This window comes from Lutra lutra, chromosome 1, assembly GCF_902655055.1.
Source record: "Lutra lutra chromosome 1, mLutLut1.2, whole genome shotgun sequence".
Taxonomy (NCBI): domain Eukaryota; kingdom Metazoa; phylum Chordata; class Mammalia; order Carnivora; family Mustelidae; genus Lutra; species Lutra lutra.
Genome location: NC_062278.1, coordinates 100,871,698 through 100,897,478, shown reverse-complemented (window position 1 = coordinate 100,897,478; position 25,781 = coordinate 100,871,698). Strand labels below are relative to the sequence as shown.

Genomic DNA, 25,781 nt, shown 5'->3' with positions numbered 1-25,781 from the left:
TTTCCTGTAGAGCTGGTTTGGTATTTGCAAATTCTTTCAGTTTTTGTTTGTCCTGGAAGCTTTTAATCTCTCCTTCTATTTTCAATGATAGCCTAGCTGGATATAGTATTCTTGGCTGCATGTTTTTCTCATTTAGTACTCTGAATATATCATGCCAGCTCTTTCTGGCCTGCCAGGTCTCTGTGGATAAGTCTGCTGCCAATCTAATATTTTTACCATTGTACCTTACAGACTTCTTTTCCCGGGCTGCTTTCAGGATCTTTTCTTTGTCACTAAGACTTGTCATTTTTACTATTTGGTGACGGGGTGTGGACCTATTCTTATTGATTTTTGAGGGGGGTTCTCTGAACCTCCTGAATTTTGATGCTTGTTCCCTTTGCCATATTGGGGAAATTCTTTCCAATAATTCTCTCCAACATACCTTCTGCTCCCCTCTCTGTTTCCTCTTCTTCTTTAATCCCAATTATTCTAATGTTTTTTCATCTTATGGTGTCACTTATCTCTCGAATTCTGCCCTCGTGGTCCAGTAGCTGTTTGTCCCTCTTTTGCTCAGCTTCTTTATTCTCTGTCATTTGGTCTTCTATATCGCTAATTCTTTCTTCTGCCTCATTTATCCTAGCAGTGAGAGCCTACATTTTTGATTGCACCTCATTAATAACTTTTTTGATTTCAACTTGGTTAGATTTTAGTTCTTTTATTTCTCCAGAAAGGGCTTTTATATCTCCCGAGAGGTTTGCTTTAATATCTTCCATGCCTTTTTCAAGCCTGGCTAGAACCTTGAGAATCGTCATTCTGAACTCTGGATCTGACATATTACCAATGTCTGTATTGATTAGGTCCCTAGCCTTTGGTACTGCCTCTTGTTCTTTTTTTTGTTGTGAATTTTTCCACCTTGTCATTTTGTCCAGATAAGAGTTTATGAAGGAGCAAGTAAAATACTAAAAGCGTGGCAACAACCCCAGGAAAATATGCTTTAGCCAGATCAGAAGAGATCCCGAATTGTGAGGGGGGAGAAAGGGGATAAAAGGGGTTCAGAAAGAAAGAAAAAAATAAAAAGAAACTATTAAAAAAAGAAAGCCGATAAAGAAAAAATATAAAAAGAGGAAAAAAATATATATATTAGATAAACTATTTAAAAAACGTTAAAAAAAGAAAACGGTAAAAGTTAAAAAAAATTTAGCAGAAGAAGAGAAAAAGAAAAAAAATTGAAAAAGAAAAAAAAATTAAATTAACTGCAAGGCTAAAAAATCATGGGGAGAAAACCATGAGTTCCGTGCTTTGCTTTCTTCACCTCTGGAATTCCGCCGCTCTCTTTGGTAGGTGAACTTGGTCCTGGCTGGGTTTCCCATTGATCTTCTGGGGGAGGGGCCTGTTGTAGTGATTCTCAAGCGTCTTTGCCCCATGCGGAGTTGCACCGCCCTTACCCGGGCCCGCGCTGAGTAATCCTCTCGGGTTTGCTTTCGGGAGCTTTTTTTCCCTGAGCGCTTTCCGTAGAGTTCAGGAGGACGGGAATGAAGATGGCTGCCTCCCGGTCTCCGGCCCGGAGGAGCCGAGAGCCCGGGGCCCCACTCCTCAGTGCGCCCTCAGAGAACAGAGCCCAATGACTCCCGTCACCCTGGCCTCTGGCCGCGCTCCGAGCTGACCGAGCCTGTGACCGGTTCAAGGCAACCCCGAGCTGAGAGTCACTCCTCGGCTCTGTCTCTGTAGCCGGCTTCCCTGTTCTAATACCGGTAAGCTCTGCGACACTCAGACACCCCCGATCCTTCTGCGACCCTGCGGGACCTGAGGCCGCGCTGACCCCGCCTGGGCTTCACCCCAGTTAAGCCTCTGGAGCGATGTCCCTCAGCAGAACAGACTTTTAAAAGTCCTGATTTTGCTCCGTTGCTCCGCCGCTCACCGGGAGCCGGCCCCTCCCCCCGCAGTCTATCTTCCTGTCGCTTTGGATTCACTTTTCCGCCAGTCCTACCTTGCAGAAAGTGGTTGATTTTCTGTTTCTGGAATTGCTGTTCTTCTCTTCAATCTCCCGTTGGATTTGTAGGTGTTTGCAATCTTTAGATAAGCTATTTAGCTGATCTCCCGCTACCCGAAGTAGTCTCAGCCTGCTACTTCTCCGCCATCTTGACTCCTCCCCTCTAGCTTTACTACTCTTGAACGCAAAATAAGGGAAGCAAACTAATACTTTTTTTTTTTTTAATTTATTTGACAGAGATCACAAGTAGGCATAGAAGCAGGCAGAGAGAGAGGAGGAAGCAGGCTCCCCGCTGAGCAGAGAGTCCCATGCGGGACTCGTTCCCAGGACCCTGAGATCATGACCTGAGCCAAAGGCAGAGGCTTTAACCCACTGAGTCACCCAGGCACCCCAGCAAACTAATAGTTATTGCATATGTGTTGTTTGCCAGGTACTCACACCTATTTTTCATCTCCTCAAAACAAATTTGCTGAGTACATATTATTTTACACATAAAAAGAAACATCTGAGATTTAGAAAGAGTGCATGATTGCCTAATATCACAAAGCTCTTAAATAGCAAACCTATTATCAAATATATATGTGCCTGGCTATAAAGCCTGACTCCTTGTATAACATACTACCTCGTTCCTAATGTAGTTAATCATGTATGATCTTAAAATCTTACTTAACTTTTGTACATGTTGACCTCTCAGGTGAGTTGTAAGGTCTTCAAAGAATTGGAGCCTGGGATTCCAAAGGAATAAACTGAAATGTGGGATGTGAATTTTAATTCTGTCAGTTACTAGCAAGTAGGAATTCTCCATGTATCTCATTTTACTGATACATAAGATGGGATTATGATACTACCCTGGTAAATTTGTATTAGTGAATATGAGCATTTAAATTTGTATTTAGCAGATATTTACTACCAGTACAGACAAATTTCTTTTCTATTTCATAAACATATTTTATTTTTGCTTTATTTCTCATTAGGTCTATCATGTACTAAGGATCTGCAAGGATAAACCAAAGTTATTAAGCTTATATTATGTTGTAGATACTTTTGTGAACATTATCTCTTATTAATATCTCATCACAATCCTCTGAAATGTTAACCTGCCCCAGAGTTTATTTTGCTTCTCTTCTCAAGCTCTATACTTCCCATGAGCATTCAATCTTTCTTACTATCTCATAGCTTTAAATATACTTCTCTGAGTTTCAGACTCAGTGTATTCAACTATACTTGAAATTGCCATTTGAATGGCTAATCAATATATCAAAAATGCATCTGACCTAGAACTTTTCATTCCTGGGTCTGTAACCTAATCCTACAGCCTTTGCCAACTTCTGTAAATAATACTTCTATCCAACTACTTGTTCAGGCAAAAACCTAGGAGTCCTCATGATTCCTTCCTATTACTTATGATCTCACACATCCTACCCAACAGCAAAATTTGCCTACTGGCAAAATTTACACTTCAATTCATCCACTTCTATTCTTATCAGAATTGACCGTCTTGGATCTATGGGACCATAACTTTTTAACAGGTTTGTTCCTTCCAACTGCACACTTATCACCCTTTGACTCTACATAAGAGCCAGAGGATCTTTTAAAGATGTAAAGATTGTGGTAAAGATGACAGCTTCCCATTGCAAGAAGAACAATCCAGTCTTCTTATCCTGCCCTAATCAATTCTGGTTGACATGATTTCTGCCGGATTTTACCCTGTGTTATATTTTAGCCATCCTCTTTTCCAGGAAGTTTCTTGAATAACTAAGCTCATTTCTGCCTTCAAAATTTAACATTTGCTACTATTTTTAACTTGAACATTTTCCAGCAGTTCTTTCCAGCTCTTTATAGAACAAGGTTTCTTCTTACCTTGCAGGTCTCAAACCCATGTTATCTCTTCAGTGAGTCTTTTCTTCCTGATGCCATCAAATATGTGGTTTATGTGAGACCATTTCCAACTGCACCTTGTTTTTATCTGATTCATAACACATATTTTTACTGGGTTATCCATTTTTCACTTGCACATATTATTTGGATATAAAATAATATGCGGTTTATGAGAGCAAAGATCTTTTATGTCTTTTGTTTACCTCAGCATTGTCTTTTACTTTTTGGGGAATAGGGCAGGAGAAGTGGGTGGGGGAATAAGTCAAGGGAGTATATGGAGTTCAGAGTATATGAAACTGGTAATACAAGGATGGGATGAGATGACCAAGTAGATGAGATTTTCTATTGACTTCTATACTCTAATGAAAATGATATGGCATATATGTAATTGTCTAGTACATGATATTCACTAAATGTCAGTTGCCTTTTCTAGCAGGATTCTCCACATGCTATACCTAGACATCATCATCCTTTCTTTTTCAGGGAGTGAAGCTCATGTAGAAAAATAAGGAACAAAATGTACGGTACAGTTTGGGTAATACAGTTGGCTAGCTGACTCCATGCAGGGCCTCACTGTGTCTCTATTCTCCTCATTCCACTCTTTCAAGATGGGGCCAGGAGAAGAGCTTCCTGAGTGGCTTTCCTGAGGTCTAGCCAACTTGTCCAAGATTCCATGTGGAGGACTATGGACTGCAACTCTCTAGTGCACAGTCCTCTCTCTTTGGCAATGATAATTATAGAGAAAGAAGCAGACACTCATGCTGATTCCACAGACTGTCTTCAGGATCTCATTAGCCTTGTGCTCAGTATCTTGCAAAACCACATCATTCACAGCTAGGACTTGGTCCCCGTCCTGCAGTTCTGCTTGATGTGCATCAGAGTCAGGAATCACATTGGAGATAAAAATGTCTAGCTGAGAGGCCTTTCTTCCTCAGATATTAAATCCCAACTGAGTTCCAGGAGGCTTCTTCAGTGTGACAATTCAAGACAGAAAGTAGATCAACTCATTTTTGTAGCCTGGGTAATATACTTTTTCATGAGGAGGAATCTATGCTGGAGATTCTCATAGGCAGGCAGAAAAACCTCAGGCTAGTCATCATAAGGAATTGGCTGTCCATCTCTAACAAGTGCCTTCAGGCCTCAGTGCCTCAGGCTCCACTCACTGCCAATTCAATCTATAAAGTGGAAGCAGATTTTCAGATGGATCTGAAAGGGTGGGGTCAGGGTGCAATATTCCGGCCCTCCCCTTTCCCATGCACTAAGATCTTTTAGGTCTTATTCACCACCATATTGCCAAGTGCCTAGAACTGCCTGATATATATTAGTTCTCAATGGACATTTATTGAATAAAGGAATAGGCGGCTAACGTGATGTTATATCCATTCATAGATGATAAAAAAAAAAGGTCAAGGGTGTATAAAAATTCTAAACAACAAAATTAGGAATAAACATAAGTCACTTGATAGAAATAGATGTCTACAAACTATGTGGCAGTTTTTCAATGGCTAACACATAAGCATTGATTTATAAAATACACATTTAGGAGTTCTTCAGAGTGATTTTTCTTTTTTCCAATTATCAAGACATGTTTAAGGGCTAGTGGCTTCAACTTATATTGAAATGTGTGAAATAGCTAGACTTTCATATATTTCTACTCAAGTAAGCATAAAATTAACTGAGATACATTATATTCTTTCACAAAATGTCATATGAAATCAAATCCATCATTGAATGTGGTTAAATTGTTCTTTACAGTTGTTGTATTGTGGTGCTAACTGAAAACATGACCCAATCAAACACCATCATGATAGTTATCATGGCATCCTACTTTCCATAATGTATGCTTTCACCTCAACTGGAAGAGGTACAGCCAGGTTGCTACATCACTTAGCTTCAAAGGTATCTTGTATTCTCTCCTCCATGGAGTATATAATTAGATAGCTCTGGCAAGGATTATGGTAGAATCTCATCTTTGCCAAAATACATTAAATAGTTCATTGTGCTTCCCTCTCCCCCAAGATTCCTGCCCAACAATCACACTTATCAAATGTGGTTGTTATCAAATGGCATAATTAATTTTTTATTCCCTTTCACGCAGAGAGAGCACACCAAAAAGAGAAACATGCCATGATCCATGTAGAAGCACAACGTTAAGATTCCAAAATTGAACTGAGGAATATTTTTGAGGTTTTGAAATTGAAGCATTTTATTCCTCTGAAGAAAAATCTTCAAATGACAGAGAAAGGCAATATGGAAGTTATCTTAATGTCTAAAGATAACTTTCATTTGGTTTGGTTATCCAACAACTACTATAATCCTTTAGGAAATTCCCAAAAGATGGTTGTGCAGTATGACATAAATTCTAATCCAACCAGGGAGAAGAAAGGAAAGAGATGACTTATCCTCTGATATTAATTCTTTGAGTTTTGCCTCACATTGTTATCCTTAATGAAGTCCACCTCTTTCTCTCTGAATTCCAAAGACAATTAGTGTGTTCCTTTCTGTACTACAACTTGGTGTATTTATATTGTGGTGTGGTCAATTGTACACATCTTCCATCTCACATTAGCTTATAACCTCATGAATGGAAAGATTTGAGGTTTATTTTTCTTTCTCTTGGGTACTAATAATAGATCATAGTTCTTGGGTTTCAATTTTTTTAAGCAGTAACTAAAGTTGCTCTTTTTAAGTATGCATGAGGTTTTTTGTTAAGTAATTTACAAGAATTATCTGTTGGCAGGAAAAAAAGAGGAAGAAAGGTGATGAATGAGGAAGAAATAACTCTTACTAAGACTTATTTTTTAGATAAAAAAGCTTTGATCTAAGGAGTTTAGCTAAGAGCTAAATTTTCCTCATATTTTCAAACCTTTATTTTAAGTCCACTGGAGGTAGGAATGCCAAGCATCAGGACACCACCTAAAGCTTTCATCGACAAGGGGACAGCTTGCTACTAATGTTTAGGCAATTAAAAGATCTATCTGGGAGGCACTGCTTTGCCAACATGAAAGTCTTCTGCCTCCGTGACTCTGCCTCACATTCCAATCCCTACATGTGTCCCATTGATCTCTTAAGAGAGCAACAATTAATTCCAGGTGTCTCTTTGGGCAAAGCATATTCCTGGCTCACTTGTGAAATTGTGTGTTTTCTAATAAGTCTCTTTGCTTTCCGCATTCCAAGAAAGTGCATTTATCCCATAATGATACAGTATGCTATAAAACCAAGTTTTCTGTAACAAATATTTGCTATAACTCTCCGTGTCTCTCAGGGCTTACCTGTATATCCTTGGACAAGTCTTTCTAGCCTCAATTTTCTATCTTTTAAATGTGAATAATAATTTTGCTATTTATTTCCTTACCAGGATACTAGTGAGGGGGGAGGGGAACTGAAATAAAATACTGCAAAAATCAGAAATATAGATGTAAGGTCTAGGAAAAAGTGCTGTCTGACGGGTCAGCTCCCTAGGGATACTACATTTTACTGACAAATACTTAATATTGTAGCATGTGCAGAGCCTGTATCTTTGCCTAAACTGTTTGGAAGGAACACAAGAATAAAGTATCTAGGAGAGAAATAAGAAAATAGAGTGCCCCCCCAAATCAGAATAATTACATTATTTTATCCTTCTCAGGACTAAGGGTAAAGCAAAATTCTGAATTTCAATTAAAAAAAAAGAATTTTGCATTTCTTTAATCAGGGCCATTACAAAACACAAAAGGAAGTAGGAGAAAATTAGACAAATAGGAAGAAAAGAAATTTCTAAATTCACTCTAGGATTACACTATTATCTTCTTTATTTGCCTATCATTTTTATACAGTAGTTATTCCTGAAGGTAATTATTTGGCAAAGAGCAAAGGAAAAAAAAAAGTGTAAAGTAGCTTTGTGGAAAAAATGTAGACTTCTAATGTGTATAATTTCTCCTGTGTATTTTCTATTGATTATTGGAAAAATCCCTGTATCATTCCTTGTTCAACCTGAACCCAAATAAAATAATATATTTCCAAATAATATTTTTAAATAATGAATTTCAAGGAATTTGAAGCTGTTGTAATATAGTATAAAGAATTTTTATATGAAGCAGAAAGACTGGTTCTGGTTTAATAACTGGGAGATGGCCTAAATGATACAATTTACCTCAGTATTTAGCTGTTCCTCTGGTTAGATTTATTAGTTGGACAGGCAGGGGAGCTACAAAGTTGTAAAATGGAAAGATACTTCTGATTCTTGACTTCTAAGATCTGCATTATTTTAGTTTGAAAAGATATTTGATTTTCATCTCCAATAATTTGCTTCATATTTCATATTTTTTCTTGTGGCGACTTTGATTTTAGGAAAGACTAATTAGAAAAATGAAAATTGATCACTTAGATTTAATGGGATTTCTTGAAGTGATTTTATTTTTTACTACTGGTGAGTTTTAGGCAAATTACATATGCCCAAAGGCAATCTCTTCCAATTTATCAGTGCAAGTATCTGTATGACATCAAAGGAAAAGAAAAAAAAAAAAAAAAGCCCAGAGGTACTGGGGAAGCTTAGTTGGTTAAGCATCTGCCTTCAGCTCAAGTCATAATCCCAGGATTCTGGGATCAAGGCCCAGTCCTGGGATCAAGTCCCATGTCAGGCTCCCTGTTCAGTGGGAGTCTGCTTCTCCCTCTCCCTTTGCCCTTCCCCCATTTGTGCTTGCTCACTTTCTCTCTCCTTCAAATACAAAAATAAAATCTTAAAAAAATAGACCCCCAATTTAAAAAAAATAAATCTATGCAACTAAAAATAAAAAAATTCTTTAAAATTTTTGGTAAGTAATATATAAAAAGAAAAAAAATTCATAGAGAAGATGTTTAGAAAACATTTTTTAAATGATGACTTAAACATGTCTACAATGGTAATTCAAATTAAAAACCCATTTAGTCTTGGTTCCGCAATCCTGTTTTCAGGAGGCATATTTTCAGAGGGCAAAAAAAATCCCTATATTTTGCTCTCCTAGACCAAGATACTATATCTTTATGACTCCTGTATTCCCAGGTTTTGGTTAAATTATCTATTTCCTATGTTCTCTAAAATAAAAATTCCGCTTAGGCCAAGAGTTTAAAAAATGGATACTTTTCATCTTATTATCTTTTGCATTTCAAAATTTATCTATCCACAGGAAAATGCCATGTTGTTTTGGTATCATACTATATCAAAACTAATGACTTACCACCTCAGGGTGTAGTGAAAGCCATCTCAAAAGGCAAGTGTTTGGCAGAAGAAAAGATGACTTTCAGCATGAAATGTTAAGCACTCTCTGGTTAGAAGGATGTTTTTTTTTCTTTTTTTTAAAGATTTTATTTATTTATTTGTCAGAGAGAGAGGGAGAGAGAGCGAGCACAGGCAGACAGAATGGCAGGCAGAGGCAGAGGGAGAAGCAGGCTCCTTGCCGAGCAAGGAGCCCAATGTGGAACTCGATCCCAGGACGCTGGGATCATGACCTGAGCCGAAGGCAGCTGCTTAACCAACTGAGCCACCCAGGCATCCCTGGTTAGAAGGATGTTAATGGATAAAAAGATTAAAAACAAAAAAATAAAAATAAATAAAAACAACCCTGAAGTTAACTTCAGAAAGGAAGAGACCATCTTTTAGTAATAGAAAGTAAAATAATTAATTTCAGTTATTGCATAGTATTAAAATGGTGAATATATATTTCAGTTTATTTATCTTTACTTGGAAATAAGATAATGTAAGTGTGGCATAATGAAATTAACTCTTAATGGCTTGTTATTATATGTTTTATTCTTCATTCAGCAATTACTGAGTGTTTACTGTAAAAATACTGAGAGCTAATATTTATTTTGTGCTTACTATGTTTCAAGCATTGTTTTAAGCCATTTTAAAAAATGCATTGATTCATTCTGTCCTTTTAACAATCTGGGAGATTTATATGTTTATTAACACTTTTTTCAGATAAGGAAACTGAGGCAGAAGTAATAATTTGTTTCAAATCACACATATAGTTAATGTGAAGCCCAAATTCTAATCTAAGTCATCTGGCTTCAAAGTCTACCTTATCTTTTGATACAGGAATAGTAATGGATGATTCACTGGCTCTGCTTTCAAAGAGTTTAAGCTCTTAAAAGGGGGAGAGGGACCTTACAAATAAATGTGTAATAACTGGTAGAAAGTTTCAAGGTAGACAGAAAAGGAGACATAAAGAGATGTCGAAAACAATGAAGAAATATTCTTGGCAAGGATAGACAGGTGCAACATTCTCGGCAAGGATAGACAGGGGAAAGTCAACAAATAGAGATATGTAAACAGTTAAGCCATAGAAAGTGTTAGATATTATGTTTGCATTATGTAGCAATCACAGTGTAAGCACAGAGGAGAATGTAACCAGTCTCCTGGCAGCTGTAGAGAAGAGTAGATAAAGGTTTCCCAAGTCTTGAAAAGAGAAGTAGATGATGTGAAGGCACTTCAAACAAAGGGAAAAGTTGAGAAAAATGAGTACTGAGAAGAAGTGAGCAAGTCTTATGGAGCATGAGATGGACAGGCAAGTCTGAGAATAGCAGGGACTTTTAATTTATTGGAGCACAGAATGTGGGGTAGATATCTATTTCAATGTAAAACTTTAAGGCAAACACGATCATTAAGAGAAAGGAATAGATGAAATGTCGTTTACTTTTCTTCTCTAAAGCCTCTGCCAATTACAAACTTTATAAAAGTTGGGAGGGGGGGTTGTTAAAACATGAGTCCTTAGTAATAGACTCTGGTATGGAGTTGTACCCTACAATACGTAATTTATTCAATCACTTATTTATTCACTCATTATGCTTAATGTCTTTGTCATTTATGTCTTTATGATGCTTTATGTCATTATGACATTATGTCAGTGTGCTAGGAAACTTAAGGGACACAAAGGTGAATGAAAAATAAGATCTGTCCTATAGACCCTTAAAGCCTTGCCGGCAGAGCTATGGCATACGGGCGAGTACCCATTCTGATTAGGTGGTGCCCATGAAGAAGTGCTTGTTGAGTATTTTGAATATTAGTCCTGCTTATAGGTAAGTTGGCTTATACTGAAGCATGTCCACAAAATGTTGTAATGGCCCATTTTACATTTTAAATAATTTTTTGAGTCAGTTGTTAAACACATCATTATTCAAAAGCTAAAGTCATAGAAACTTACAATTAAGTTTTATTTAAAAGAAAGAAAATAAGTACTGAAAACTCATTGCTTTTTAAAAATATACTTCACTATTTTCTATGCTCTTGAAGTTATTGCCAATTTTATCTGTATTGTGGAAATACTATGCAGTGATGGGCTACTTATGAAGCATCTCTTTCCAAATTCGCATTCAGGGATTAGTTCAATGTATGTAAAAAAAAACATTTTAGGAGTATTTGCATCATGGAAATAATCAGATCTATAAATTAGGATTCTATTTTCTCCCTGAAATTTGGTTGTTAAATATTTACCAGCACATGACTGCTCATTCATAAAATATCAATACAAAGTATATCACTATGTGTTTTTACCTGCTCCAGTTTGGAGTAGTTCAGTACCTCAACCCACCCTCAGAAATTAGAAGCTCAAGCTCCCCACCCATTTTCTAGGAACATGAGCATGTCTAGATTAACCTCTAACAGCCATATATTCTGAGTTTTCTGGCACAATGGTTCTCAACCCTGGTCCTACACTGGAGTCACCTAAAGAGTTTTAAAAATTGTCCAATTCCTGTGTCTATTTCTAAGCATTTAATTCTGCTCATCTACCAGTAAGAAACGGGTATCCATATTTTTTAAATCCGTGCATTCCCAAAGTGATTACAATTGTGAAGTCAATGGTGAAAAAGTATATCACAAGTTACCAATAACACAGGTATTGCTAGACTGAGTCATCTTCTGTTGCTAGAAGAGAATATATTTAACATTCCACAAAGCAAGCCTAGGGGAGAATCAAGTGGTGGTTAAAGATGACCAGAAGCCATGCTTAAAAAAAAAAAAAAAGAAAAAAAGAAAAGAAAAGAAAAGGAAAAGGAAAAAGAAAGAAGAAACAAAAGAAAACAAGAAAAAAGAAAAGGAAAGGAAATGAAAAGAAAAGAAAAGAAAAAGAAAAAAAGAAACAGGGATTTCTGCTGAATGTTCCATCACCCTCTTTCCCCCCAGCTAGGAATAATGCCCTTTCGCAATAGCATCTTTTTCTATTAGTGACCAATGTCACCTTCCTAGGCTATAGACTAAGCAAGGGCTACCAGGTCAGAATTAGGTTTGGTGCAGGTTTCCTCAAAGACTCCTTATCATCATCTTTGTTTCTTTCCATGGAATCTATTTTAAAACATAGAAACATAGAAAAATCTGATTTTAAACATAGAAAAATCTAATTTTATCCCACTCATCTGGACAATGAGGCCCCTTACCCTGGTTGCCCCTCTTCTAAGGAAATTTATTTTTAGTCATTCTAAGCACTGTCTTTTTCTTCTTTTCTACGGAAAATATTTTTAATGAATCCCAGGAAGCTTTATGGTCTTTTTCCTTCTTTGGAAGAAAAATTACACAAACTAATCATTGTAAGAAAAATTATTTTGCAAGGAGAAAATATAAAAGAGATAAATTTATATGTTTCCATCTCTTTCTACCTTCAAACCACCATTCACTTGTTTCTTTGTTATGCAAATGTATTATCTCTCACTGCTTAAAAAATCTCTCTCATTGTGGTGGACACATTTTAAGGTGACCCTAATCACCAACTCTGGCTGTTTACAATTTTCATATGGCAAAAGCAATGGGATATCACTCTCATAATTATATGATGTTATATAAAACTCCATCTTGCTAGCTCATTTGTTGTAGTCAGCCTGCCTTCTTTCTTTTCTCTCTCTCTTTCTCAACTTGTGAATTTGGAAGAGACAAAGTACTGAATGCTACCAACAATTACCTAAATGGAGAAGCATCTCCTTCCCTAGTCAAGTCTCCAGATTAAAGCCCAACCCAGGCTGATACCCTAATCGGGGGTCCTCTGAGACCCCAAGTAGAGGATCCAGCTAAGCTATGCCAAGGTTTCTGACCTGTGAGATAATATATAAAGATTACATTTACCTACTAGGTTTATAGTAATTTGTTATGCAGCATAGAAAACGAATATAATCGCCTTTAAAATAATTGCCCGTGGGGCACCCGGACGGCTCTGTTGGTTAAACGCCTGACTCTTGCTTTCAGCTCAGGTTTATGATCTCATGGATCATGAGCTGAGCCCTGTGTTCATCTCTGCACTCAGTGGGGAGTCTACTTGAAAGAGTCTCTCCTTCTGTCCCTCTTCCCCACTTGTTTTTTTTTTTAATATTTTTATTTATTTATTTGACAGAGATCACAAGTAGAGGCAGACAGAGAGAGAGGAGGAAGCAGACTCCCTGATGAACAGAGAGCCCAATGTGGGGCTCGATCCCAGGACCCCAGGATCATGACCTGATCTGAAGGCAGAGGCTTTAACTCACTGAGCCACCTAGGTGCCCCTTCTCTCCCTGACTTGTAAGCACTCTAACTAAATAAATCCTTTTTATAAATTAAAAAAAAATAAAAATAAATAAAATAATTGCCCAGTGCTTCAGTGTGGCTTCCATCCACCTAAATCATTAACTCAACATTTCTTTCTAGCTTCTCCTGTTGGCTAACTGATCCGAGCACCTACAAAAGCCCCATGCACATTTATACTTACAGTCCCTTGCTCATGTTCTTCCGCCTACTTAGAAAGGCCTTCTTATTATTTTTTTTTAACATAGAGAGCAGCCATTTATCCTTGGAGGCCAACTATAACAACCACCTCTATGCTGTCAATAAAAGAATTCTCACTCAATGCCCCCTCAATGTCAAATTGATTGACTTATCTTTTGTTTTTGCATAAATTTCCTCCATAACTCTTATAGGGTTCATTATGTTGTGTCAGGGTCAATTTTTCGTGTTTTTTTCCCCTCATTATGTTGTACATTCCCTGAGAATAAGCACTGTGTAGTATTTATCTTTTTATCCCCAGAACCTGGAATAGTGCTTTGACATATCAGTCCTCCAAAAAATGTGCATTAAATTGAATCAATCTGAATTTATACTCCCATTGGTAGAAAAAGTCAATGTTTGGCACATTGTAGGCACAACCAGTTTTTAAGTGAGTATTCATTGTATAATTGCTTATATTTTTAAACCATATTATTTAAGCTAGAAAAGAATTGCTGGGGATAGTATGCTGACTTAATGAGATAGTGGCAATTCAGGCTATAGAAATTACCTAATGGATTTTGCTGATAACATTAGGGGCTGGCAATTCCATTTCATAATTATATGATGCCTGGAGAAGAGTTGAATAAATACATAGAATAAATACATAACATTAGGATGCAGAAGAAAATAAACCAACAAAGAATCTGATGCAGAAATGTATATAATTATGTTTTTTTAAAGAAGTCAATAGATTGGGAGTCAAAGAAATGAAAATCTAACTTCCAGTTATCAATAAAATGTAGTGTTCTGCAGTAGACTAGCTACCAAAATACTTCCATGTTAAGGGTAGGTAACCCACAGAATGACTTGGCAATATAATAGTGTAATATAAATTCATTGCAGGAAGTGAAAGTGGAATCTAGGGAAGAGGATGTAATCCTAACAGTATATTAATATGCTAGACATAATACTCAAAACCATGTAAAGACTAAAGGCAAATATATATATGAATTAGGGATGTTCATCTTTCCAAGGTTAAAGAAGCTTTTCACTGGAAGTAAAAGAATGGCATAATCAATATACTCCTTGAATCCCTGGGCCATCTTAACTCAAGAGTTGTAAATAATTTGTAGCAAAAGATGAAATATGGCTAGAACCTCCCAGAATATTGCTATTTTTCATCCTTTAAATTTTCAGTCATGTGTTTCCCAAGAATTTCTAGTAAAAATCCAGTAGCTCCAGTTAACATCAATATAACCTTTGATGAAGTGGAAAACTCTTAACATACATGCTACTTTTCTCAGAGCAGATTGTGTCTCTGCTTTAATCCTGGGATGAGTACAGAGACGCCTCCCTATTTTGAAGCCTCAGTTTAAATGTGCACTTCTAAACCCTGTAACCTGCTGGACATATCATCCTGGGCAATTTTAAAAATCTCTAAATTTTAGCATTTCCATATGAAAAAGAAACTTCTTGTGGCTATTAATGGACACCTGATAGTTTGAATATAAAATAAGCCTAACAGTCTGATATGTAATATGGGCTCCAGACACATCTGTTCTTTCTCTTTCTCTTGTATGTTAGATTCTTAGGGTAACTGCTGTGAGACTGGGGTTTACTCTTAAAGCTCAAGGTTTATAATGGTCTTGGCCTCTGATGTTCAGGGTGACTCCGCTCCCATGTTCTCCATGCATTTTAGGACTGAGCTGCTTTCCTTCCATTTCTGTTTACCTATATCTTTTGGGACTCATAGAGTGAGTCCTTGGACAAAGCTCTTATTTTGTTAAATATTCTTTCTGAGTTATTTGAGGGTGCTAGTAAAAATTTAAACTGAGTTGCAATACTTCAGTTTAACTGGCAACTAAACTAAAACAAATTCTCTAGGTTCTCTTTTTCTTTCTTTTTAGGCCTGTATCTCTCTATTAAACTTGTGATGTTTGGTAGAAAGCAGACTGGAACAGGAACAACAAGGACTCTCCAAATGCTGCATAATTTGACCCTCAGAGTATAATTCTCATTTGAATTAGTGACCCACAGTGATAATTTTGTGTGCATTAGGAACTCTTTATCATCAAACACAAAATAACACTGAAGGTGTAGGTTCTTCTCTGTTTTTGTTTTGCTTTGTTTTGTTTTACCTTTCAAGGAACAGAAGATACCAAAGATAACTGTCAATTTAATTCTATTTCTTATTTTTAAAAAGACCAAAGAGAATGTTAAATTGAATTTTTTAAAAAAAATTAAAGTGATTTAAAAATTTTATTTTAAATAATTATTTTTGGAACAGGACAATAATTATGCCAGGCCTAGATCTTTTTTATCCTCACTCAAGACAGCCAAATTATAAGAGAACTCATTTATCCAGCTATTACTGAATTGCCTTACTTAAGATATAGAATTCGTAACACTTATAAAAATTCAATTAGTTCTCCTATGCTATTATGTTTAATCAGCTTTGATTTTATTAACAATTTTAATGATATTTTAACTAAATTCTAAATTTAAAGTTAATGATAAATTAATGACAAGTAAGTATTCTCATGAGTGAGGTTTCTGACACATTCCAGAGTTAAAAAAGAAGAGCTTGATATTCATCTCACTTGACTTGGCAGCATGAAAAATATAGAAAGAATATTCAATTTAGGTTAAGAACACCTTGGTTCTTCTGGATTCAACATTACTGTCTATGTGATTTTGGTCAAGACATTTAAATTTTGTAAAGAACTGCCATGTGAGTTTCAACCCTGTCTACCTCACATGATTTCTATAAATATCAAAATATGGTATTTATAAACACACTTTAAATCACAATGTGTATGAAATTTAGATGATTATTTTGGATTGTTTCTAATTATAGACTCAATTTACATTTATCATGATGTATACTTTAACAATCGAGTTTTTCTTTCATAAACTGAAATCCAATTAAATCTCTGCAGACCATGATGAACACATGGGCTTATTTGGTAGATTTATTTGATTTATTTATATAAATGTACAATTCATAGGTGCTTTTTAAATAATTCATTGAGAAAGAGTAAATATGCAAACACTATGAAATATTATATGACACACAACCAACATTTAATATGTTTCTATATTTTCCCTTCCTATTATTTATTTAACATTTCCCTCTATTGTTTGTAAATCCAGTATTAATGGTGGATGTATTTGTCTCCTGGAGTTAATAAATTCTGCCAGGAAACTCTATATCCTCCAAATATAAAACAGTATTAGTACTGCTGTGCTACTAATAGGACACATTTACATAATTTTACAGCATATAGAGTATTTGAACTTTACAATCTTTACAATCTTTACAGTCACTCTGAATCACTCTAAATGAAGATGTTTAAATTCAGAGAAGTCATATCAATTATCTAGGATCAACCAGTTATTTGACAGATACAGATTGATAATCAGGTTTTAGTCTATCTTTAGATAAGTAAAATCTCATATGTTCATTTATTCCTCTATTACGAATAGCAAATCTTAAGTTGAGCTATATTAAACTGATAAAAAAGCTATTTTAACTAGATTAAAAATCAGCCACTCTATCATAATACTACTGGTGAACAACATTCACTGAAAGAATGGGTTATTCATAAACAATAGTATCCGATCTTCTCAAGTCACAGGTAGTACTTTGAAACTGATTGAGTTCTTGATAGAGATGTATTAAGATCTGAGCAATTTGCTAGTTTCTTGGGAGAATATAAAGACAGTCTATCTTCAGATAATATAATTTAGCTGATTCAAAACAAGAAATATACTGAACCTGCTTTACTTAAGGTGGCATAAGCTAAGTACCAAAATAAATGGTCCAGACAAAAATATCATAGGATGATATAGATGAAAGCCTGCATCCTTTTTCTGTCACAGACTTGAAGACAATTCCCTTGTATGCTTGTCCATGAGTATGACTAGATTTTTAACAGATTACATCATGCATAAAGCACATAGAAATTCCAGAATGTCATCTGTAATTCATCTCTCTTTTCTCTCTCTCATGATTCTCTATACACAAGTACATCAGGATTCCATTATTGCAAACCACTGCCTGCAGTGTCTAGTTAGGTAGAATGAAAAGTTCTGGAAGGTTCATTGAAGTGGACAGACTTAATATTCTATAGGGTTTAGGTGAATTGGAAACAGTGGGAAAGACATTCTCACAAATTCAGCTTTCACAAAATTAAATGAATAGGGAAGGTAAGTGCTTACTTGCCCAATATTAATGTCTTTTAGGATGGCCTCCTAGAGACAGGCATATTCTTCATATAGTGAAGAATCTTTTGTGAATTGAAAAGACCCAGTAGAAACCACATAAGGAAGTACTTACACAATCAGCATGATAAAATATTGAGCGATTAGATCAATGCTAGCAACCATTCTCAAGCCATGCCTTATAGTCACAACGACAACCAAAGCTTGGACTGAAGATTTTGATCAAGACAGTGAAGGGATTGTTGCCCTAGCCATGATGATGTGTTGTCAGAATAGTGATGGAGGCCAGTGTGTTGAATTGTCATAAGAAGATTTCACTCTGGTGAATGGAGGGAAATGGTGCTTGCCTCATATTGTACATTAGAAGGTTCTGATACTCAGCCCAGCTGAATCACAGTATATTGCTACAGAGTGTAATAAGCAGTAGGAATTCATGTACCTACTCTTATCTCCTTGAGTTTCCTCCCAATAAACACTATTCTTGGACTGTTGTTGGTGTTGCCCAGTCAACCACCTATGTGTGTTTATCTGATAGTAATAAGAATGGTATATATTAAGGATGGATGGATAATCTATTTTGGTGCACAGATTTCCTATTTGATTGGAGAGAGAGAAACATTTGTATACAAAGTGATTGTTGTAAATATGGGCTAGAGATTCATGTAAGGATTAGCTTGTTGTTACGAAATTTCATGATTAGATCTCTCACACAAACTTTATTCAACACTAAACTTTAAGACAAGCAATTTTCCTTTCTGTTTTTGGGTGACTGTGAGGGGCCTTTGTGATGCAATTCCAGTTTTATAAGGGGACTAACATTATAAATTACTAAGTAATGTATGTCCTGGCCTTTTTCTTTCCTCTCCTGAAACTTTTGATCTATAAAAACTGAAACCCCAGTTCACACTGCGTGCATGTGTGCATTTATATATTCTACTCTGCAGCTCTACACCTCATTGGGTGTTTAATTTATCATTATATTTCACATTTAAAATTTTCATTTGGTTAAGTTGCCAAATCTCAATAAACTTTTATAGTTTCTTATTTTCTGCTCATATTTTCAAGTTTGTATTTTATTCCTCAAAATAGGAATAAGCATAGGTTTTTAAAATATTTGTCTGTAGTCTCTGTAGGTCTTATTCTATTGCCTTGGTGGAGGCATAGCTCGTTCTCATTCATGATGACTACTTTTCTTGGAGCTAAAAGATTTTGTCTACTAGTTATTCAATTTTATCAGAAAATTATTTGGGGAAATACTTTGTGACCTAGGATTATGATGGGTTTCTCCAGACAGAATTTATTTGCTTTTGCCAGTGATTTTGGGCACATCCAGTCAAGGGCCATATTAAAATATATTAACACTTTGAAGGCTTTGGAAAGTCACACATGGTATGAATTTGGGTTGTATTGGAGATTGAGTTCTGTGGTAGGTCTTTTCCATCATTGCTCTCCTCAACAACAATGTATACATATTTTATCTCTTAATTTCATACTTTTAAGTAAAAATGCATAGTCAGATTTGAGAATAAACACCGTCAATTCATGGTAAGCATTCAACTCACCAGCTATTGGCCTCAGTCATGAAGATTTAGAATTCATAGAGTCTGTTGCCTAATCTAACAAGTCAGGTGAGTTTAGGCAAGATAATTTTTTTCTTTATTTTAGTTTGACTGGACTACAGGGGAATTGAGATATAATTATAGGATCTAAGAATGAATGAACAGGTTTGTTTGGAAATGGATCATGAAATACCTGGATTGTCAAATTAAGAATTATGAATACTGTTGAGTTGGTTATGGAAAATCATTAAAGCTTATTTAGTTTCTTGTTTTAGTATTGGCATAAAATAAGTGCTCTTCCTAAGATTATTCATCCAATAAAAGATAGAAATATTCTAATTATTTGTGGAAATCTGGAGATAAAGATATCAGTAGAATTCTATTATGGTACATCAGATGAGAAAAAAAATGTTTGCACTAAGGTAGTGCTACTTCGAATTAATAGGAGGAGGCAATAAGAGAATCATTGCAGGATTTGAATGAAAAGGATTTAGCAAAGGATAGTATCAGGAGAGGGAAGAGTCAGAGATAAACAGCATCTATCATCAGTAACAAACCATGGCTTTAATCACAAATTGTCACTTACACCATCAAGACCTCTATATTATCAACACATCAAGATTACAGGCAACTGGATGAGAATAAGTGATAACAGATTAACAGTTGTATTGAAGCAATGAATCATTTCTAAGAACCCGGGTTTAGAAAACATCAAAACAGGATCTATTTTCTGTTTTCTAATGTCATATGTATAAACATATGTATGTATGTTTTAGCATGAAGATAAACATCTTTTAATTTGATATTTATTCCTTTTCCTTAATCTGTAATTTGTTAGCAAATACCAAGGGTGTATTAACATTATGAAATATAGGGTAGGGACCTATATGTTGAAAAGACTAGTCAAAACAAAAACATTTTCACCACTGCTTTTATAAAATTTTGAATTATTATTTTTATGATGATTGCTTCTACTTCCACTCAAAGATAAGATTTAGACACACCTAAGATTAACACTTCTTTTAGGTGAAAAAGGGAAGGAAAAAATAATCTAAAAAAACCCATAAAATTTTTCCCTACTTAGTAAAACAGCTGCTGCTTCTGACTGCTTCAGTTTATGGTTGAATAAAAATTAAATACATGATACCCTGAAGAAAATTTTTCAGTTACATAAAATGAATAAACCATGATGACAGAAGAAACTGCCAACATTTACCACACCAATACATGCACAAATAAATTATTTATATTATTTTATTGTCTTCCATCTTCATTTTAAGACAGAATTCACAATTGAGCAATAGGGAAGCTGCACCTTTTTATACCAACTATTAATTATGTGACAATCAACCTAGTCATAAGCGGCGATGTAAATTTGTTCTTATTATGACTGGAAGCAACAGATTGACTATTTACCCTTTGTGCTTTTGTTTCCCTTTTGTATTTACCTACCATATGGCTTGTGACAACCCAGGAATACTGAAATGATTATCCTTACCAACCTTAAAGACAGTAATATTTAATGAATGTGAGTCAGATATATGCTGTATTTGCAAATTACATGCAATCATGAGATTTGTCTTGGACTTATAAAATTATTCTTTTTCCTCTACAACTTTAGCCTAACTTAGGCTGTCTCATTTCTAAACTGGATCATTTTGTCCTTTTTCAGTAAATTCAGTCTAGCAGCGGTATGGTCTAATACTTGTAGTAAAATTATAGTTGCTGTCTAATTTATAATCTCAATCTCAGAATTTTCCCTCTTAATGTGTATTTTCCCTTATTTTGTTGCTGTTTCACATCTTAACAGTACTTCTGCTTTCTTGAGTGATGGCCTAAGGAAAGAAAAAGTTGTGAGGCTAGTTATTATTTGGTTTTCCTCCTTTCTCTCAACTACTGTTCATATAAATATCCACCCCCAGTGCTGGGTGCCCTTGGAGGAGAAGACTTGGCTATGGATTTTATTTCATTTGTATAAATAACAATTGACTGGTGATTCTGGCATACATGGCACATGTGGTTTACTTGGGCACCATCCAATTTCATTTCACCAGTCCAAAAGGACCCAAAAGAGCAGACTCACAACCCTTTATCTCTTGACAGTTCTCCCCCATGCCTCATCACCTTCCTAGGTACAGTACTCAAACTTTCCTAAGTAAATATCCAGGCAAAGCAAATTTTCCCTTTTCAACCAACCACATGCCTCCTCTTGCAGAGTCAAAGGATCCATTTGGTTGCTCCCATACATAACAGTTTCAGAGCTGGGAGAAAGAGGACTCCATAATATTCCTTCTAGACAAAATGTACTATGACCTTTACATAGTTAATAAATGGCAATTTGGCAAGTGTCGAGCTTAAAAAAAAAATCCCTGAATGAGAAGTGAAGGTAATTTCTATAACTTTTCCTCAGATTTCCTCAAATCATCAGAGGATATGCATTATCTTTAATCCTATTGTTAGGGGAAAATGTGTAACAGGTTAGACAACACATCTTAAAACACTAGGAAACCTAACTTGTTTCATTGACTGTTCTATAATGCAATTTTCACTGCAAATAGGTTGAAACCATCTGATTTTTCAATTTGATCGAATGTTGTTGTTGATGATATTCTTGTTGGAAATCTGCAACGATTGGACTGGTAGAGAGTATGAAGAAAGAAAAGCATTTTGGTGGTTTTACTGAACATGTAGCACCATGTCACAGATGTTTATGGAGTCAGTATATATTCAGTTATATTCTATATTCATATTCTATAATTATATTAAAGTTTTTCCCTATTCCTTTAACATATTACATTTTTATCATATAAGTCATTGCTACAATTTTCAGAAATCTGTACTTTACATTACTTTAAAAGATATAACCATCAGTTGCCCAGTTTCCTTTTAAATGTATTTCAGAGTTCACACTGGGTGTCTTCCAAGTTATTTTCAAGATTCTGAGTATTAGTTCACATTTGAATTTATATTACCCTTCAACCTGACCTCTGGCATAAGAAGCAGTTTGATTTGGAGAGATGTAGTTTGTTAAATCCCAATTTTTTTCTGATTTAATATCTGAAATAGATACTACTTCCTACAAATTGCTGATCTTAGTTTTGGAAAGAAATGCAAAGGACTCAAGGTCACCTTGGGAACTTTGAAAAAATTGTTTGATAATTTTCTACATGCGATTGAAAATACCCATGATTCACAATGCTAAGTATATGACCTTTGTTGTCACTTTTAAACTTCTGTAACCATTTTGTCAAGTTTACCATATGTATATATATGTGTGCCATGATGGATACATATAATTTATGGTATTAATTAATCAAATCAGTAAATCAAATAAATGTTTTCAATAATTTAATAATTCTAGAAAAGGAAGTTATTTAAGCTTGCTTGACATTCTAGATAATTCATTACTTAAATCCATTTAAAAATAGTATCCTAGGATTTGTCAGTGAAAAATATATTGTCATCTTATATAAACCAAATGGGCCTGAGTGAGATTAGCTATTTATGTACCCTTCACAGAGGTGAGATGTTTTCTCGCCTCCGCCACAGTCTTGAAGCCCCTGATTTTACTGCCTTCACTGCTCCAGTCTCAGCGTCACCCATCCTCCACATGCCATTCCTGATGCCACCCATGTCACGTAACAGCATAAGAAATATGGAGTGTGCTGGCTCTTTATAGTCATAGAAACTCCAAGTTCAGGTCTTTCCAACAATGTCTGTAAATCAGAATTTTATGTATCATGTCTAAAAACTTCTCCAAAATGGAAAAAATAAGGCAAGCCAGGTCGTAGATTTTTTCCAGTGCTATCCTAGGGCAAAGAGAACTGAACATTACCTAAATAAAGGAATGTACTTAGTTTGATTCACCATTTACTATAGATTAAACTCTCAGACATGTTGGGAGTTACAAGTTAGCTTGTAGATTCTTGTCCGGGAAAGGTATAAGTAATTTCAGGGAACACATACAACTTAGTGATAGTGTTTCATAGCTGTGGAGGGAGAGAAATAGACTCACTACTGAGCAAAGAGCCCAATGCCAGGCTAGATCCCAGAACTCTGGGATCATGACCTGAGCTGGAGGTAGATGCTTAATCAACTGAGCCACCCAGTCCTCCCACTCATATTTCTATTATACTATAAATTTAGTTCCTGTGTCTCTCTCATTGAATGATCATGTATTGGGCAGATATCCTCTCTTAGTTCTGTTCAGCTGGATAGACGGTGATGTGTACATAATAAAAGTATGCTAACATGGTAACTCAAGAAAGAATGAATAATGAAGGAATAAATTAACAATGGGAAGGATCAAATCATCTATTAGCATGAAGGTAGATAACTGAACCTCAGAGAAAGAGAATAGTGTTGTGCTGGAAGGGGGTAGCAGGGAAAACAATAACAAATGGTCAAATCAGGAATGACCTTGCCTACAGCATTATTTGAATCATTCATTTTGACAAACTGACTTCACTATCTTTATGTCAGGTCTCAAGTGCTTAGCCTTTGTGAAAATATAAAACCTTTTTCTAAATAAATTGCTTAATGATATGAAAATTCACCCATCAATAATATATATAATTTTGCTATCTAACAGTTTACAAATGTTAAAACATGTGCAATTAAACCGCAAATGTGCTCCTTGCTTCCTAGTGAGATTTAGTAAGAAAATAATTTTCAGTTATAGTGTAGTTTGGATTGTTATGAAGAATTACATTTTTCAATTTAATTCCTAATATGGAACGAAATGTTCATTTTTTCCATCGCTCTCTTAAGGGAATATTTCAGGTTCACTGAAGAACTACAGATAAAAGAAACAGACAAACTTTTTTGTAGATTTTTTTTCAAAGGAAAATTTATTTTTGAAAGTACGAGTTTTTTTTTAAAGTTCATATGAATTACATTCCCTTTCTGTGTCAGAGTCCCGACCTGCTCCTGTGTTGTGCTTTACTTTTTTTCCCAGTCCTTTCTGCTTTCCTTTCATCTTTCTCCTTGTTAAGTTGTGTCTTCTGTACAGGATTAGACCTGAAGGTTTTAACATTTTTTTCAGTTTTTCTCAAATCAAGTGTGGTTGCAATCAGGTAACTGTTTGGAGAGGTAAGGAACAGAAAGAAAGGAGTGAAGGGAAGAACATGCTGAGGAAAAAAGACCAAGACAGGAACAGAGAAAAGAAGACAATCCACTAGCAATTAACACAGGGTGTCCTTTTCATTTCAGGATCTAGAGAAATGTTCAGTGAAATAAAGGAAAAGATTCATAAGATACCTCTGAACTCTTTTTTTTAATTTATATACTTTTTTTTTCTTTTGCATGAAACAGTGTCAGTTAATGGGATGACTACATTTCGAGATTTGAACTCTGCTTTAAAAGTAATAATGACCTAGTCCAAAACTTTTAGAAATAACAAGAAAGGAACAAAAGAAACTCTGTAAAATTCTACAGTGAGCTCCAATTAGAAAGATCTTCAAAAGTTTTTTTTTTCTCTTAACTCTTACAATGGAAGAGATATTTGAACTAATGTTCTAGATTGCACGTGCATCTTTCTTTCTCAGTTTTTCTTCTCTTATGTCCAGTAATCCTAAACTCTGATTTAACCCAATCCTTTTTGTTTGTTTAAAGAGAGAAGAAAGGAATGCATTTTAGCTTTCCTTTGTTTGCAAAATTCAGCTGCTGACCTATCAGCCTTCCCTGTTTTCTTAAATATCAGATTGCTAGCCTAGACTGCAACAGTTCTGACCCTGCTTTTCAGAAGGAGGGAATTTAATTATTAATTAAAGACAAAAGGATCTGATTCTGGTTTCACCTTGATAATCAGATGCACTCTGGGAGGTCTATGAGAGTTAGTGTTCAGTGAACTGATTAGGATAATATTGAGACAGGAAATTTTAAAATGCTATACTTAGAAATAGGTCAGGAGAAAGAAGGAAATACATTTCTATATTGAGGGAAACAGAAGAACCTTAATCAAGAATTGTTTTCCCTGGTCTTCTCTGAATAATAACTTGGAAACTTCAGGAATTAAATCTATTTGATTCAGTTTTTTAAACTTGTATATATGTTGCAAACCTAACTCTGAAAGCTTTGTAAAAATGACCATTACACACACACACACACACACACACACACACACACACAATCAAATCCTATGAACTGTGATGCTAGAGAACAAGGATGAAAATAGAGGAGTCAGGGAGGTTAGGAAGTTGGTATATCATCCAGTACCTTCCTTTTCTTCTCTTTGCCTGGGAAGAGAGTGGCTACCAATTATTAAGTTGAACTGTATAGTATTTGTGTTTCAGTCATATTTGTTAGTTTTGTTCCTCCTTATTATAGAGGAGATGATTTTAATAGGCTTTGAATAGACCCCACAGATATATGCTAAACTTCCTTAATACGTGAATTTGTGATAGTCCTGAGACAAACTTAATCTGATCTGCTGTGAGCAGGCTTTGGAGGAGTGCCAGCGAGCAATCCT

The 25,781-nt window shown here is 35.4% G+C and overlaps 1 pseudogene; it reads right to left on the bottom strand.

Annotated features, from left to right (window-relative positions):
• Window positions 1–4,547: 4,547 nt before the first annotated feature.
• Window positions 4,548–6,776, bottom strand: LOC125100344 (PDZ domain-containing protein 11-like; annotated as a pseudogene).
• Window positions 6,777–25,781: the final 19,005 nt, after the last annotated feature.